Source organism: Heterodontus francisci, chromosome 16, assembly GCF_036365525.1.
Source record: "Heterodontus francisci isolate sHetFra1 chromosome 16, sHetFra1.hap1, whole genome shotgun sequence".
In the NCBI taxonomy this organism is placed as follows: domain Eukaryota; kingdom Metazoa; phylum Chordata; class Chondrichthyes; order Heterodontiformes; family Heterodontidae; genus Heterodontus; species Heterodontus francisci.
The window spans coordinates 33,192,708-33,211,031 of NC_090386.1; the positions used below are offsets into that span (position 1 = coordinate 33,192,708).

Genomic DNA, 18,324 nt, shown 5'->3' on the forward strand with positions numbered 1-18,324 from the left:
CAAAATGGCTTGTCGGAGGGAAGATGTTGGGCATCCCCATTACACAGATGCCTTCTCATGCCATTTTACCAGCCTACCCACCTTTTCTTTTTATTCATTCATGGCATTGCTGGCTAGGACAGCATTTATTGCCTATCCTTAATTGCCCTTGGGAAGGTGGTTCACCCACAGTACTGTTAGGACGGGAGTCCCAGGATTTTGACCCAGCGACAGTGAAGGAACGGCGATATAGCTCCAAGTCAGGATGGTGTGTAGCTTGGAGGGGAACTTGCAGGTGCTGGTGTTCCCATGTATCTGCTGCCCTTGTCCTTCTAGTTAATAGAGGTCGCGGGTTTGGAAGGTGCTGTCTAAGGAGCCTTGGTGCGTTGCTGCCGTGCATCTTGTAGATGGTACACACTGCTGGCACTGTGTGTCGGTAGTGGAGGGAGTGAATATTTGTAGATGGGGTGTAAATCAATCAAGCTGCTTTGTCCTGGATGGTGTTGATTTTCTTGAGTGTTGTTGGAGCTGCACCCATCCAGGCAAGTGGACAGTATTCCATCACACTCCTGACTTGTGCCTTCTAGATGGTGGTCAGGTTTGGGGAGACAGGAGGTGAGTTACATGCCACAGGATTCCTAGCCTCTGACCTGCTCTTGTAGCCACAGTACTTATAGGGCTAGTCCAGTTATAGGGCTACTCCAGTTCAGTTTCTGGTCAATGGTAACCCCAAGGATGTTGATAGTGGGGGATTCAGTAATGGTAATGCCATTGAACATCAAGATGGTTAGATTCTCCATTGTTGGAGAGGGTCATCGTCTGTCATTTGTGTGGCATAAAAGTTACTTGCCACTTATCAGTCCAAGCCTGGGATATTGTCCTGGTCTTGCTGCATTTCTACACGGACTGCTTCAGTATCTGAGGAGTCACGAATGGTGCTAAACATTGTGCAATCATCAGCAAACATCCCCACTTCTGACCTTATGATTGAAGGAAGGTCATTGATGAAGTAGCTGTAGATGGTTGGGCCTGGGACACTACCCTGAGGAACTCCTGCAGTGATGTCCTAGAGCTGAGATGATTGACTTCCAAAAACTACAAACACCTTCCTTTGCGCTAGGTATGACTCTAACCAGTGGAGAGTTTTCCTCCGATTCCCATTGACTCCAGTTTTGCTAGGGCTCCTTGATTCCATACTCAGTCAAATGCTGCCTTGATGTCAAGGGCAGTCACTCTAACCTCACCTCTTGAGTTCAGCTCTTTTGTCCATGTTTGAACCAAGGCTGTCAAGAGGTCAGTAGCTGAGTGGCCCTGGTGGAACCTAAACTGAACGTCAGTGAATAGGTTATTGCTAAGCAAGTGTCGCTTGATAGCACTGTTGACGACACTTTCCATCACTTTACTGATGATTGAGAGTAGACTGATGGGGCAGTAATTGGCCGGGTTGGACTTGTTCTGCTTTTTGTCTACAGGACATACCTGGGTAATTTTCCACATTGCCGGCTAGATGCCAGTATTGTAGCTGTACTGGAGCAACTTGGCTAGGGGCCTGACAAGTTCTGGAGCACATGTCTTCAGTACTCTTGCTGGAATATTGTCAGGGCCCATAGCCTTTGCAGTATCCAGTGCTTCCCTATCCATCCACGAAGGCCTGGTATTTCTGGTTGTAGTTTCTGCAGATCAGTTTTGAATTTACTCCTCCAAATATTTTGCCAATAATTTTAAATCAATGGGCTCTGGTTATTGACCCACATGCCAAAGAGAAGAGATTTTCTCTACCTACTCTTATTGAAACCGCTCATCAGCTTGAAAACCTCTATTACGTCACCTCTGAATCTTCCCTGTACCAAGGAAAACAGTCCTAACTTTTCCACATAGCGAAAGTTTCACAGCCCTGGTAACATCCTGGTAAACCTCCTCTGTGTCCATCCTAAGCCATTTACATTTTTCTTGAAGTGTGATGCCCAGAATTGTCCACAATATCCCAGCTGAGGCCTAACCAGTGATTTATAAAGCTCTGGCAAGATCTCTTTGCTTTTACATTCTATGCCTCTAGTTGTCACCCAAGTAACCCATATGCTTTTTTAATGCATGATGCAATCATAATTTACAGAGAAATGCCATTGTATCTCTGCTGAGTTCCTAGAATCACTTATAATCCTTTCCACAGTTAACCACACTTCGTATGCAAATTTTGACAAGTCAATTTTTTGTGTTGTTTTTAAGATTGATCATTATTCCAGTATGAAAAAAGATATTTATTATCTAATGCATTCTGCTTTCTGTTCTTTACCCTTAATTTTATCACCAAAACTCCTATGTGGCGCCTTCTCAAATGCCTTTTGAAAATCCAGACACACCATACTCTGCATTTCATTCATCAATATAATTGATTATTTATTCAGAGGCCCATTACAAATCAATGCCCAGCTGTTCTTAATTAAGCTATTTCTTCCAAGTGAGTATTAACTTAATCCCATATTATGGTCCTTGGAACATTACCCACGACCAATGTTAGGCTGACTGGTCTACAGTTATGCAGTTTATCCCTTTTTCTACTCTTCAACAGAGCACTTATATTGCCAAACTTTCCTGTGAAAACTTGGCAAAGTACTCATTGATTATCTCTGCCATTTCTTCATTTTCCCTTTATTTTTGATGTATTTATGATCTTTTACTATTTGCCTCAATGCTGTGTTGCAATATTTCTTTATACCTTCTCTTAAATTTTATAAACTATTTTTCCTCCTCCACATTTTTGATATTGTAGTTGATATTCTTTTGTGTCATTGACACTAGATCTGTCATGTGCCTCTCTTACTCAAGGGAATATATCTATTTTATACCTAGATTATCTCTGGTTTAATATTCCAGTTGGGTTTCTGGCAATTCTTCTTCCAAATTGTTCCTGAATGAGTTGCCTTTTTATGTTGCTGAATGTTACTTTTTTGCCAGTTAAGTACTTTTTAACCTTTTACTTTTCCCTCTCTTTTGAAATGTTTATGTGAAGCCTAGTTGTTTTCGATACTGTTACCTAGATATTCCCCTACCTTATACCACCTTCTTGCCCTATTTCATTTCTGAGAAATACACTAGTTGCAGCATTAACTTCTTCCTTGTTTGACTAAAAACATTGATCTCAAAAGCCCCCCTGGGTACTTTGCAAAAACCTCTCACATTATTAAATATTGGGCCTGAGAGAGTTAAATTATGAGGACAAGTTGCAAAAGCTTGGCTCATAGTCCCTAGAGTATAGAAGATTGAAGGCATTTTAAATGTTAAAAAGATGCAGGGTAGATGCAGAGAAGCTATTTCCTCTGGCGAGGGAATCAAGAATGCCGGACATAATCTCAAAACTAGAGCTAGGCCATTCAGGAATGAAATCAGAAAGCACTTTTTCAAATGATGGTTCGTAGAAATCTCTGCCCCAAAAGGCTGTGGATGCTGAGTCAATTGGAGCTTTCAAGACTGAGATCAATGGATATTTTTATTTGGTTAGTGTATCAAGGGATATTGAAAAGATGTTAGTAAATGGAGCTAAGGTACAAATCAGCCATAACCTAATTGAATGGCATAGCAGGCTCAAGGGGCTAAATGGCCTATTCCTGATTCTATGCTTGTATACGTAAATTACCTGTAACCAATTCAACAGTATTTTTGGACAATTTAAGCCATCCGTTATTATGCCCTTGTTATTTACGCATATTCCTTTAATTTGGCTACATATCTCATTTCCACTCTTCAATCTATAATGAACTCCCAGTGCAGTAACCGTTCCTTTCTTATTCCCTAGGCCAAACCATCCCCTGTAGCATCTTTATGTTTGAATGCTGAAATGGAATCTGTGATTAATGCTGCCACCTTCCTTTTTCTTCTACTCTCTCCATCTTGAATATTATATCACCAGAAATGTGATATTATTAATATGATATAAAAACAGAAAATGCTGGAAATACTCAGCAGGCCAGGCAGTATCAGTGGAGAGCGAAACAGAGTTAACATTTCAGGTTGATGACATTTCATCAGAACTTTGCTCATATGATAATCATCTCCCTACGCTTTAGCTTACCAAATGTATTCAAAATACTTTGTGTATTTGCATATATACAACTCAAATCACCTTTGTCTGTTTGACCATCTTACTACTTTTAATCCCTTCTCCTGATCTGTACTTTTTATTTTTCAACTTTCACTTTTGTTCTTCCTATATCTCTTGTTATTTTTGCTTTCCTTTCTGCTTCCTTTCCCTCCACTAATTACTCTGCCAGTGATAACACTGGCCTCAACCCCAGTCAACTGAAGCCCATCTGTTCTCTACAGGCCAATCCTGTCAAGAATTGGTGCTAATTTCCCAGGAATCCGAACCCTTCTCACGAAGCCATGCAATTACCTCATTACCTTACCATTCCTTTGTCGATAAGAATAACTCCACATTAACAGTTCTGCTCTTAAATCATTCTGTGACTTCCTGAAACTCACTTTGTGGGACCTCACTTCTGTTTCCTCCTATGTCATTGGTTCCTCCATAAAACACAACTTCTGGCTGTTCTTCTTCTCTCCCCCATTCCATTATATCTGCAGTGGAAGTAAGGGCCCATGATCACCTGATAACTTCTCTATTCGAGAGGTCCTGAATGCTTCATATGGTCCGGGATGTGTCTCTGACTGATTGTGCTCAAGGTTTCTGAGCTTGAGTAGTATCGATCAACATTCCTTCACTTTCAAAATACTTAAGTTGACCTGAGAGGCAACCCACTATTTGTGAAACTTGGTTGCAGCTCCAAAAACTCCTGTCTATTCTCCTGACTATGGAATCCTGTATTACCACAGTGATTGCACACTTCACATCCACCATTTGGCAATCAGCTACTCCATGTTGCTATGGCTCATGGGGGTCCTCCTCTGAGATGTTATCAACATCTCAAGTATTCAGTAGTGAATACCTGTTTGCCAATTCAGTACTCTCAAGAGGCCCCTGCACTGTCTACAATGCAGTACTAAGGGAGTGCTGCATTGTCTGAAGTGCAATCTTTTGGATGAGATGTTAAATTGTGTCCCCCGTCTTCTCTCTCAGGTGGATGTAAAAGATACCATAGCACTATTTTGAAAAAGAGCAGGGGTGTCCTGACTAATATGTATCTCCAACTAACACCTGAAACAGATTGTCTGCTCATTATCTCATTGCTGTTTGTGGGACCTTGCTGTGCACAAATTGCCTCCACATTTCCTACATTACAATTGTGATCCTACTTCAAAAGTACTTCATTGGCCATAAAGCGTTTTGGGATGTTTCGAGGTCATGGAAGGTGCTATACAAATGCAAGTCTGTCTTTCTTTTCTGCATCTCCTTCTCACCTCATTTTCCTTCTTCACTGACATCACACTACCTGTGGGCAGACAACATCCAGAATTGTGAATTGTGAGCTCTTCAGCTTCCTGCATGTGATGGATTAAAACAGCGACTGAACTTCATAAATGTATTTAATTGGCTGTAAAGCACTTTGGAACGTCCTGAGGCCATAAAAGATATTATTTATAAATGCAAATTCTTTGTCTTGTAGCATCTCCCATCCTTCAGTTCATCTCTCCTTCTCTCCCACATTCTTCAGTGTGTCTCTCCTTCTTTTATCCTTCTGTAAATCGGTCTCTGTTTCTATTATTCAATCCATGTTTCGCTATCAAGAACTCCATAACTCTGAACTCTAATTCTAATTCCCATCACTTAGACATAAAAGCCAGCTGTGCTGAACAATGTTCTTACGGGACACAAAGAATTTCACTTAAAGCTGCCTGATACTTCATGATGCACTGATGTGCCATGAAGTAGGACAGAGTTTATAAATGGAGACGTAAGGTTTAACAGCAAAGGAAAAATGATAAATGGCCACAGTTAGGGTACAGTGTATAGTTCTCAGAACCCCATTATAGAGAGGAAGCTAAAGCCATAAGACAATTTATAGTGTTGTTTCACCAGGATGATACCAGGGATGAATTTGGGTTGGAGAAGGAACTGGCAGCATTCTCAAACAGAAGGTTTGAGAATGCAAATTAATGCAATTAATGGCATTAGTTCTCCATGGTGACCAGTCACTAATGTATGGTCCATTGCCATATGGTCTACTCCTGCTCCTATTCCTTACATTCTTAGTGGAGTCCTGGAGGAATCTGTACTAAGACAGTTGCTGTTGGATCATTATTATCAACAATCTGGAGGAAGACATGGGGTGAAGTGTCCACAAATTTTCAGGTGATGTAAGGACTTTAGGTGAAAAAAATAACTCACTGATATATCTAATTGTGGTAGAGGGCTTTTATCTGACAGATATCTTTTCATATAGATAGGTGTAGTGTTATGGACTTGGATAGGAGTAACCTCAAGCACATGATTACATGTAGGTTTCCATGCACAAGGTTGCTGAATGGGAGAAGGCCTATGAATCTTTGAAGGTCCATGACCAGGGCTACGAAACTATTGCAAAAGTGAAAAGTTTTGCCAGGATGATTCAATACAAAACAAGACAAGATCTTGGCTAAGGCCTCATTTTGAATACTGTGCCCAGTTTTGGTCCTTTTACATAGTGGGTGATACAGAATCACCATAAGAAGTGAAGAGGAGGCTCACTGGATTGATCCCTAGTCTAAAAGCCCTCAGTTACCATGATAGATGGAGGGACTTGGGACTGTTTATTCTAGAAAAATGTACATTTCAAAGAGATTTTATTGTGGTCTTTAAACTAATTCAAGTTTTAGATTAGTTCCAAGTTAAGTTGGAGAGGACTGGAGATTAGGATTATAAATTACCTAAATCCCACAATGGCAGTTTGAGAATTTAAATTGGATTACCATTAAAAACCCAACTTGTTCACTAATGTCCTTTAGGGAAGGAAACCTACCATTCTGACCCGGTCTGGTCCACATGTGACTTCAGTCCCATAACACCGTATTTGACTCTTAACTGCCCTCTGAAGTCGCCTAGCAAGCTATTCAATTGTACCAAACAGCTGCACCATTTTAAGAAGAAGGCCTAGCACCACCTTCCCAGAGCTAATAGGGATAAGCAATAAATGTTGGCCTTTCCAGCAATACCCACATTCAGAGAATGAACTAAAAACTTAGGCATAGAAGTAGGTTAGACACGGGGTATTGCTTCTTGCTGTGAGTTGTCGGACTGTGGAACAAGTTACCAGCATGTACAGCTAGTGCAGATTATTACAACCATTCAACAGGACACTGGATGAGTTTCTGAGTGTTGCCAACATTACCTTCCAGAGAAGGTGGGGCAATGGGGATGTGTCTCCCAGTCACCATGGATTCCTGGAACCTGTCTGATTGTCTTCTGGGGTTAGAGAGGAATTTTCCTGAGTTTTGTCGCCAAATTAGCTTAAGATTGTTTTCTCTTTTTTTGTTTCTCCCAGTAAATTGCGAGGCTGGTGACTGGGGGGTGGGGCATGAGGGGAATGGGAATAATGTACAGAAGTTACGCAATGAGAGTAAAGGATAGATTCAATGGACCACTTGGTCTTTTCATGTCCTTTGTTTCTATGTGAAAATCTATGGGCTGGATTTTACCTTAGGCGGACAGGAATTCGCCACCGATGTAAAAGTCGATGGCGAACCCGCTTCCATCTAGCCCAGGGAGTCATCAATTTCAAGTTTCTAATGAGAAAGTGAGGATACAGTTTAGGAGAAAAGACTTCAAGTTGTTGGGGTCTGGTCTTCGTTGCTGCAAGTAGTCGTTAGTTGAAGCAGAGACCACTGCATCTTTTAAGTGAAAATTGAATAACATTTGAAGCAGCAGAGGATATAGAGCCCTAGGGGAGAGAGTGGAGCAATAATATTAGTTTTGGATTGCTCCAGCAAAGAGCTAGAACAGACACGAATGGCCAAGAGGTCTCTTGGCATGTTGTAAAGTTTCATATAAAAATGAATGTTCCAAACAACAAAAGCTGTATAGAAATAAGGTAGGAATTTAGGACCTTGTGTCAGAGAAGGTATTTTAATTGAGAGTCATTTAATTAGTGTTGTGTCTACTAATGTGTGTATTCATATCAATAGCTCCATGTTTGTTTTATGTTGTACAAAGAACAGTTTTGGTAGAAAGACTGCCTCCTCTAAGGCCTTATTCGAAGATTGCCAAGCAAGGGGAGCATTTGTAAAACTGATTCAATACAAAAAGTCATTTAATTAAATGTTATGTCACAGAATTAATCTTTTCACTGATAAATAAAGTGCACAAGCTATGTTTCTTCCTGATAGAGGAAGTGTTGAAGCATACACAGTCAGGGATAGGAACCAGTACAGCAGACTGGCGCAAGTTCTGCACAGTACAATGGTGTTACCTTTGTAATGCAGGGTTTGGCATCTTCACTTGTTAAGACCTAGAGTTAGGGTATTAATTGTTGGGAAGTCTTAAGCAGCAGAAGGGGGGTGTGACTGAAAAACATTTAGCTTGGTTTTGTTTTAAATATCCTTAAATTTAAATTAAATCTCATGTCCTTTCCCAGCTAATCTTGTCCATGAGACGCATCACTTGTTCCCTCGACCCTATTCCCACTAAACTGCTGACCACCCAACTTCCACTAAACTGCTGACCACCCAACTTCCACTAAACTGCTGACCACCCAACTTCCCTTCCAGGCTTCCATGCAATCCGATATTGTTTATGGTTGTGTCTCTTCAGGTGCTGTCCCCCTCTCCTTCAAATTTGCTGCCATCATCTCTCTGCTCAAAAAACTAACCCTTGACTCCTCCATCCTTGCAAACTATCAGCCCCTCTCCAAACTCCCTTTCCTCTTCAAAGTCCTTGAACGTGTTACCTCTCAAATACGTGCCCATGTTTCCCAGAACTCCATGTTAGAATTCCTTCAAATCAGGTACTGCCACAGTATCGAAATAGCTCTTGTCAAAGTAACAAATGACATCTCATCTGAATGTGACAAAGGTAAATTATCCCTCCTTATGCTTCTTGACCTGTCTACAGCCTTTGACATGGTTGACCAGTCTGTGTAAGATTCAACACTTCAGGAGAATACATAACTTCTGCATGCTGTTTATTTGTCAGTGCACTGGCACGGGAGCAGCTTATGCAGCTACACCATCTACCTCTGCTGAGGGTCTAGGGCAGGGGACTTGCCACTGTAACATAGCACCAACAGCAGCACTAGCTTCCTTCTCTGCAGCCACCTTCCCCTCCATAAGGCAGTCAGAATGGGAACTGAGATGCAGGTGGAAGGAGACCAGACCTCCAACAGAGGGGGGTCAGTTCCCTCAGCAGGACCTCCAGGCAATAGCGAGAGACCCAGGGGGCAGCCTTTCCAGGTTTCTATTCCTATGGTTGCTGCAGGGGACCATCAATTCTGACATATGCAATCACCTGAGCCTCTGCAGACATCTGCATCCTCATGGTGCCAGACTGCCTTCCCAGTGGAACAGGCAGCCACGAATTGCCAGTGCTCGACAAGATGCCTGACAGTGGAGGCCATCCACCCCCACCACCCCAACTCCCACAACCCCGTGTCCCGACTCTTGCCAAGGAGATAAAGCAGGAAAGTGGGAGTGTTAAGAATGGCTTGTGTTTAGAGCAGTGAAGGACAACATTTGTGTATGCTGCCTGTAAGATATGGGTCTGAGAGACCAATAGGCTGAGAGTGTGTGTGAGTGAAGGCTGCTCAGATGGGGATGGGTGGTGTCTGCAGAGAGAAGAATGAGTGGAGCTACAAGGTGTGCTGTCCTGAGGAGCACTGTGCAGGAGAATGCTACGCAAGTCAGAGTGTGGGGCTTGGCATCTGGCAGTGTTTTACCCACTCACCTGTCATGCCCTTCTTAGTCCTGGATCCTCATGGTCCACTGTCTCCAAGTTAGAGGGGTTACACCGCTGCCAGCCCCTTCCTTAGCCACACCTGCTTGGCTGAAGAAGCTGTCCTTAGCCTCCAGCCCTTGGGTAAACTCACCTCACTGTGGCCCCTCAGTTCCCTCAGCAGGACCTCCATTTAACAGCGAGAGAGCCAGGGGGCATTCTTCCCAGGTCTCCTCTCCATTCCTGTGGTTGCTGCAGTCTCAAACATCCATGTCCTGGTCAGCTGCTCTGACAGATGCCATGGTCCCTCCTCTGACAAAATGGGTATGTCATCCATGCAGCCTTCCAAATTGAACAGGCAGCCAGGGGGCGGGCTCTTAATTGGTTTGCTCTGGCAAAGAGCAATTCGGAGGCCCAGTACTCCAGTGATTGGCTTCGCAACCTGAAAATGCTCCTGAGGACTGGCAAAAAAACGAAGGTGGGTAAATTCAGCCCGATATCTCATTCAATGACATTTTGTATTTAATCAGTGGAATGTGGAAATTAATGCTTTGCTTTCAGATGTTGTCATTGAGTGCAAGCATGTAGATATGAAATTAGGAGGAAGCCAAGGATAGATCCTTGGGGGACACCATAGGTAACAGTGCGGGAGCAGGAAGAGAAGCCATTTGCATGTGATTGATTCTCTGGCTACGATTAGATAGATAAGAATGGAACCAGGTGAGAGCAGTCCCACCCAGCTGGTCAACAGTGGAGAGAAATTGGAAGAGGGTAGTGTGATCAATTGTTGAAGACACCCAACGCTATCTCCTATCACCTCGCTCTTGAACCCTCCACAATCTCTAAATTGTCAGACTACTTGCCTGACATCCACTACATGCATGAGCAGAAATTAAATATTGGGAAAATCGAAGCCACCACAAGCTACGATTCCATCCGTCTCCTTTGCAATTCTCTGAGGCTGAATCAGACTGCTCGCAAGCTTAGTGTCATATTTGACCCCAAGATGATCTTCTGACCACTTATCACTAAGATTGTCTATTTCCATCTCCATAATATCACTTGATTCCACCCTGCCTCAGCTCATCTGTTGTTGAATCCCTCATCCATGCCTTTGTTATCTCTAGATTTAACTGTTCCATCACACTGCTGGCCAGTCTCCCACATTCTACCCTCTGTAAACTTGAGGTCATTCAAAACTCTGCTGCCTGTGTCCTAACTCACACCAAATCCTGTTCATCCATCATCCCTGTGCTCATTGACCTACATCGGCTCCAGGTCAAGCAATGGCTTGATTTTAAAATTCTCGTCCTTGTTTTCAAATCCCTCCATGGCCTCGCCCCTCCTTCTCTGTAATCTCCTCCAGCCCCACAACCTTCCAAGATATCAGCACTCCTGTAATTCTGGCCTCTTCAGCATTCCCAATTTTAATCGTCCCACCACTGGTGGCCAGGCCTTCAGTTTCTAAGGCCCTAAGGTCTGGAATTCTCTTCCTAAACCTCTCTACCTTGCTTTCCTCCTTGAAGACTCTCCTTAAGACCTAACCCTTTAATCAAGCTGTCCTAATATCTCCTCATGTGAATTCAGTGTCAAATCTTGTCTTATAATGCTCTTGTGAAATGCCTAGACATGTTAAAGCTGCTATATAAATACAAGATGTTATTGTTTCTGCATCAAGAGTTACTAAACAGATATTTCATTTTAGTTATTAAAACTTGGGAGAGACTGGCCCCCCGCCCCTCTTTCTGATGCAGATTTATGAGTCCAGTTGTCACACAGAAACTTGCAGCAAACAATTCATGACTGTTGTGTCTCTTTTGTTCCAGCAGATTTCATTTTGCCAAATGCAACCTCCTAGCTCTGGGGCTCCCAAGTCCTCCCGTACTCCAGCCCCAATTTTCGAGGGCTATGACATCTCGATGTCCCTCTTGTGATCACTTCTTCAAATGGTCCCATTATCCCATCGCCTCACCTCTCCCCACTCAGCCCCTGATCCTAGGACTCAACCTCCATCCCCAAGTGCTCTGCACCCGATCAAATACTTCCAAGGCCCAAGCTGTCCTGAAATTCTACCAAACCCACCTACAACAGTATCATTTAGTTTAGGTTAGTTTAGAGATACAGCACTGAAACAGGCCCTTCGGCCCACCGAGTCTGTGCTGACCATCAACCACTCATTTTATACTAATCCTACACTAATTCCACATTACTACCACATCCCCACCTGTCTCTATATTTCCCTACCACCTACCTATACTAGGGGCAATTTATAAAGGCCAATTAACCTATCAACCAGCAAGTCTTTGGCATGTGGGAGGAAACCGGAGCACCCGGAGGAAACCCACGCAGACACAGGGAGAACTTGCAAACTCCACACAGGCAGTCCCCAGAATTGAACCCGGGTCGCTGGAGCTGTGAGGCTGCGGTGCTAACCACTGCGCCGCCCATTTAAGCTGCCCATTCTTTCCTAAGCCCTTTCTCCAGGGCCTACTGTTTGTTTGCTCTCTCCTGCACCATACCAACATATGGGGCAGAATCTTCCTAGTCTCACAGAGGTAGGTTTGAAGGTGGGACCAGGAGCAAGCTTGAAGATTAGGGTGTTGGGTCGACATGCTAATGCTTTCCTGTCTCTGGGTGATCTTGCCGGAGGCGGGTGAACAACAGTAGCAGCTACCCACCCGGCAGTGGGCAATAGCTAATAATCAACAATTAAGAGCCTAATGAGAGGATGGGGTGGACTCCAATGGGATCTTCCTGGTGCCCACTGAGTGCCGAGCCTGGCAAGTCTGTGGAGGCAGCCTACTGGTGGCGAACCAGGTGGCCATCAGAGCCGGAGGTTCCATGCCCCAATGATGGGGCTGTGGGCAGGAAAGGCTGCATCCATGGCCCAAACAAATCCTCCAGAGGGGTTTTCCCTCTGCTCCGATAGGCTACCAGCCTTGTCCCTATTCATTATTGAAATTTTATGCATGCTTCTGCGGGTACCTCCATTTTGAGGTGCCCTCGCGCTGTCCTTTCTGCTGAGCAGTGCCCACCTCATCCAGTGGGGCTGCTGGCCTTCCAAAGCTGAGGGCCCTCTGATTGGGCCTGCAGCCTCAGGGACTCGCCCACTATCCTTAATTAGATGGCAGACACAGAGGCAGCCAATTAGAAGGCTGCCTCCCAGAGATCACGCTGGAGCGTGCACTGCAGACCCTTGTGACGTCATGGGTCCGGAAATGGTCCCAAAACCCGAGAATCACCAGAAATTTCTGCCCATGGTCTTTGAGCTGTAGTACAGTGATATCGCCAGAGCTGGCGGGCAGCCATAAAGACAGGGCTAAATTGTGGCGAGTCGAAGAGACTTAGTAGTTGGCAGGAAAAAAGACAGAGGCGCAAGGGGAGAGCCAACTGTGCAACAGCCCCAACAAACAAATTTCTCTGCAGCACCTGTGGAAGAGCCTGTCACTCCAGAATTGGCCTTTATAGCCACTCCAGGCGCTGCTTCACAAACCACTGACCACCTCCAGGCGCGTATCCATTGTCTCTCGAGATAAGGAGGCCCAAAAGAAAGAACAGTGATATCACTTAGGATATAGTTTCTCACAAACTCCTACTTTATAATTGCAGTGTATTTCCTGTTTTCGTTTGACTCAATTGGTAGCAGTTTCAACTTTGGGTCAGAAGGTTGTGACTTCAAACCCCACTCCTAAGACTTAAGCACAAAATCTACACTGACATTTCGGTGCAGTAATGAGGGAATGCTGCATTGTTGAGACTATTCTATTTTTCAGACGAGGTGTTAAACTAAGACCCTATCCACCTGTTTCAGTGGATGTTAAAAGATCTCATGGCACTATTTAAAGAAAAGCAAGGGAATTCTCCTGGTGTCCTGGCTGATATTTATCCTTCAATCAACATAAGTAAAGTAGAAGAATTGGCCAATTATCTCATTTGCTGTTTGTGGGAGCTTGCTGTGAACAGGTAGGCTGCCTTAATTGCCTAAAGTACAACAGCAACGACACTTCAAAGTACTTCATTGGCTGCAAAGCACTTTGGAACATCCTGAGGTCATGAAAAATATGATATAAATGTAAGTTCTTTTTCTTTCTTCTGTAGTTGTTTGGGACTCTTGGAGAGTTTATGCACAGCAAGATCCCACAAACAGCAATGATCAGATCATCTGTTTTAGGTGTTGGCTGAGGGATAACTGTTGGCTAAGACAGTGGAAGAACTCTCCTCTTCTTTGATAGTGCCATGGGATCTATTACATCCATCTGAGATGACAGACAGGGCCTCAGTTTAACATCTCATCCGAAAGGCAGTGTTAATTGTATGATTATATGCAGGTGAAGGGTGTTAATTGGGGTTTTAGTTGAGCACTTAAAAGGAGACAGTCATGGGGACTGGGGAAGGGTTTTGAGTGAGGAGCTATATGTTTGTAATCCTTTTATTCTGCACAATAAATGTGAAACTGAGTAAATATAGGCTTCAGCCTTATCCTTCCATAATAAGTTTTCAGGAGTTTAACAGGCAGCACCTCTGACAGTGCAGCATACCCTCAGAACTGCACCTGAGTGTCAGCTTAGATTTTATGCTGAAGTCTTTGGAGTGGAGCTTGTACCAATAACCTCATGACACAGATGTGAGAATGCCACAGCTGACAACTTGATTAATAACTTCAAACTGGTAAGATATCACCATTTTGATTCACTGCTAACTGAAAGAGCCAGACCTACTCATGACAGAAAAACACAAGAAAATGCTTTGCTGCTCACAACTAAAGCCTTGACCTTTTTATTGCTGAGAATTGAGATTTGGACCACTATCCTGCAAAAATGATAAATTCAGATATTTCTAGGTATGATGAAAATCCAAAGACTTTTAAGCCACTTAATAATTAAAAAATACATTAATGCTTCAGTGTGACCCACCAGGAGCCCTGGAAGTTCTTCTGAACTGCTCCCAATCTGTTGTGTTAATTCACCAGAATCACAAATGTAAATGGGGTTTTTGCCATGTTGTGGTACAGTAATGGGAGCAGAGTGGAACAGCTGTTTGGGATTTCCCAACCAAATAGTCTGCTGTAAACAAACCCTTCAAATTTGTGGCATCTCCAGTTCTTGAACAGCTGTTAAAGGCACAGTGTTTGCAAGAATTGGATTTATTTAAAACCTGGCAGGGACAGAGAGTCCTCCTTTTCCTGATGCAGATCCAGTATGTTGATGGTAATACAATGAGTTGTTACCCTACAACTGCCTTATCTACTTCACAGAAGACATTGAAGTTGTGGTTAAATTTTTTTTTTTATTATGTCACATGCTTTGGTTCTAGTAACTCTATAAATCTTCACTACAGTGATTTACAGAAACAAAGTTAAGCAAAAATAAGGGTGAATTAGAGAGATATACAGTAGAGGAAGTTGTATGGTGAACTTTACTAGTGGTGTTGTAGCAAGGTAGAAGGATATCAGCTTCCATCCTCTGTCTTTTCCTTTCCCTTGTATAGCTCACTGATATGTCAGATAAGCATGGCAAGCGGAGAAGGATTATCAGAATCAACCCAACAGCCATTTGCAAGGTCTGGTTGGACTGCTGTTGGCTGAGCCCTGACAGCAAGATGCCTGTCCATCATTGGTACATGGAAAAGGTAGAGGATACAGACGGACGGTGGGGAATCTGAAAGAGAAGGTTGGGGAAAAACATGTAGGAGTCAAATTAAGAGGACTTGTCATGAATTTATTGGCCCAGTCATTCTCTGGTGATTGTAATTCATCTTTTCCAGAATTGAAATCTCTTTCTGTATGAACAGAACTCCATTTGATATCTACAGAGCATACATTATTCAAACCTGGTACTTTGCAGGCTATACCTAATGGATCAACCATTTGTTGTAGTTAATAATAGCCCCTCAACTTGAGCAGCAGACCATTCCTTCCTCCTTATGTCCTGAATATCATGGTTTTCTATTAGTAGAATTTAATGCCAGGAAGAATGCAGAAAGGCAAAGTGCTTTGAATGGCCCTAAATCATTCACTGATTTGTATTTTCGAGAAGACAGACACACTTGCATTTGCATTTTATTTTATCACCTCTCTCTTAGAAACATCAGAGGGTGCAGTGGAGACTGAAAATGATTGAAGTACTCGATAAGGCCAGGGCTGCGGAGGTCCTGCCGAACTTAACAGCAGAACCTCAATGTTACTTTAGGAACTGTTTCCCAGCTGCTAGCCAGCCAGCCAAACGGACAGCCTGGCCAGTGGGCAGGAGGAAAAACCAGCGGAAGGTACATAAAGCAGTAATGAATTTTACATTGTACTTCTAATTGCACTTTGGGATCCCGATTTTAAATACGTTAATGAGGTGTCCCATCTCTCTCTATCTGCCAACTTGAAAATGGTGGTGGGTGCATGCATTCTGTGTTAAAGCTGTGTTTTGTGTATTTGATGGTTTAACACCTACTCCATCTTCTCCCATCTGACATGGGGGATGAATATTGAAGGTAATTGCTTACATTGCAGCTTTTGGCATGGAGGCAATGTGTGTGATTAAAAGGGAGGATTTGAGGGTGTGCGACCAGTACTCTTGCCTACTCTGAACATATTGCTGGAGCTTTCATCACATGATCTCCCATCTCCAACTGCCCCACCCCGTCGAACAACTCTTCACCCAATCTCTAATATTTTTAAAACTAATAAATACAAGCATTCAAAGAAAAAAAAACATTTATCTTCCAGGTTGCTGAGAGAAGTGTCCGAGAGATTAACCTTTAATTTCTGAACAATCCTGAAGGTATGTCAACCCTAGTGCACGTCACCCTGGATACCCCGGCACAGCACATATTAGATAAGTTGGAGCACAGATCTGTAACAGACCCCTCAGATTCATCTCTACTAATTTGAAGAGGGTAAAGGCAGAAGGATTCCTTTGAGTGCACTCCAACCCACAGTTTTTTGTGATATTTGCTAAACCCATACAACCTCAGAATAGACTCACCGAATTCTTTCATAATTTGAGAAAGTAGACAATATTTTGTTGTATCTTCTGTTCTTATTGATAAAGTGAGGTAGAGTTTCTGCTTTGGGCACAATTAGAGATCTGGGCATAAACTGCATCCAAAGTTGCGCTAGTTTTAAGAAGTGTTTTTCCTTGGCTTTCCATTCAAACAGATTTGTCTATTGCTGAACATAAAATCCACCATAAACCAATGCAATCGCGCAGTGATTTAGAGCGTAATTTACTTTAAAAAAAAAAAATAAATAAATAAATAAAATTGCTAAATAAAAGAAATCCTTGATATATTTAAAATTGTTAACTTGGTGCAATTTGATTGATACAGGTGAAAATGGGTTTATCACATTTAAAACATTAATTACTTTAATCAGTGTCTTGTCCACCACCTGTAAGTAAACCAATTTTAAATAACTGGAAATGACTTTAACTAAACAGAACTATTTTCTAATTATGCTGGTGCACCATAATCAGTTCCTTAGGAAATTAATAACAATTACATTCAGAAGCTTTCAAAACATCCTCATTAGAGGACTGAATTTTACCGGCCCCACCCCCCGACATTAGGGGTCGTGGAGGGGGGGGCCTGGAAAATGGCTCTGGGAGAGGCCTGCCACAGGCCTTGACGCCGGGAAGGCCCTGCCCCATATTGCCGCCAGTGGCGAGGCCACGTGGCATCCTCCCACCGTGTAGCGACGGGACTGTTATTGAAATACGTTAATAAATTTAAATTAATTAATTAATTACCTGGTCCTGCCAGACATCCCGCTCCAATATTGTGGTCAGTGGCCGGCACTCCCGCGCCATTGGATCTTCGACCAGTGATGTAAGGCGGAACACTGGTGGGGAGGGGGCAGCAGGTAACTTCCTCAGTGTAGAAGGAGGGTAGCGGGGTCAAATTATTTTATTGGTCTCTGGGGTGGTGGGAAGGGAAAAAGATTAAAGTTTGTGATCTTTGGGGTGGGAAGGTCAGGTGCACAAGGTAAGTATTTTGTGGGGGGGGGGGGAGAAGGGCAAAGGATGGAGTGTTTGGTCATTTGGGGGGGGCGGTTTGGGAGAGGGGCTTGAAACTTTTATTAAATTTTTTCCAATAAAATGTAAATCTCTATTCCTTTCAAAATTTCAATTGAATGGAAGGGCTGGAAGCCCTTTAAAAAATGGCATTGGCGCCTGCCCCTCCATGTCATGGGGAGGGGGGAGGGTGCTCCACCCCAACCATGCAAATGAGCCACGGTGGCTCCGCAGAGTAAATCTCGTGCGTGCGCCCCCGCCATCTTTGAAGCTTGCCGTCGAGGGTAAAGTTCAGCCCACAGTCTTTGGGGGGAATTTTATGCTGTCCCCCACGGTGGGTTTGGAGGCAGGGAGAACATACATTTGGCTGGGATGGTGGCAGGGATGTTCCCACCTCTGCCAAAGTTTAGTCTGGGGCAGGAAGACCTGTGAATGGCCTTCCCCTCCTACCATCAATTGAGGCTCTTAACTGGGCAAGTAACCCAGAATGCAGGTCCTCTTCCTGCTACCGCCACAATTATCCATGTGGCAGGCGGCCCTGTCGCCGCA

At 43.5% G+C, this 18,324-nt stretch overlaps 1 protein-coding gene across 1 annotated transcript in view; it reads right to left on the reverse strand.

Annotated features, from left to right (window-relative positions):
* The window catches only part of LOC137378444 (cadherin-22-like), a 755,591-nt gene that overhangs the window by 103,371 nt on the left and 633,896 nt on the right, over positions 1 to 18,324 (reverse strand). The window lies entirely within an intron of this gene.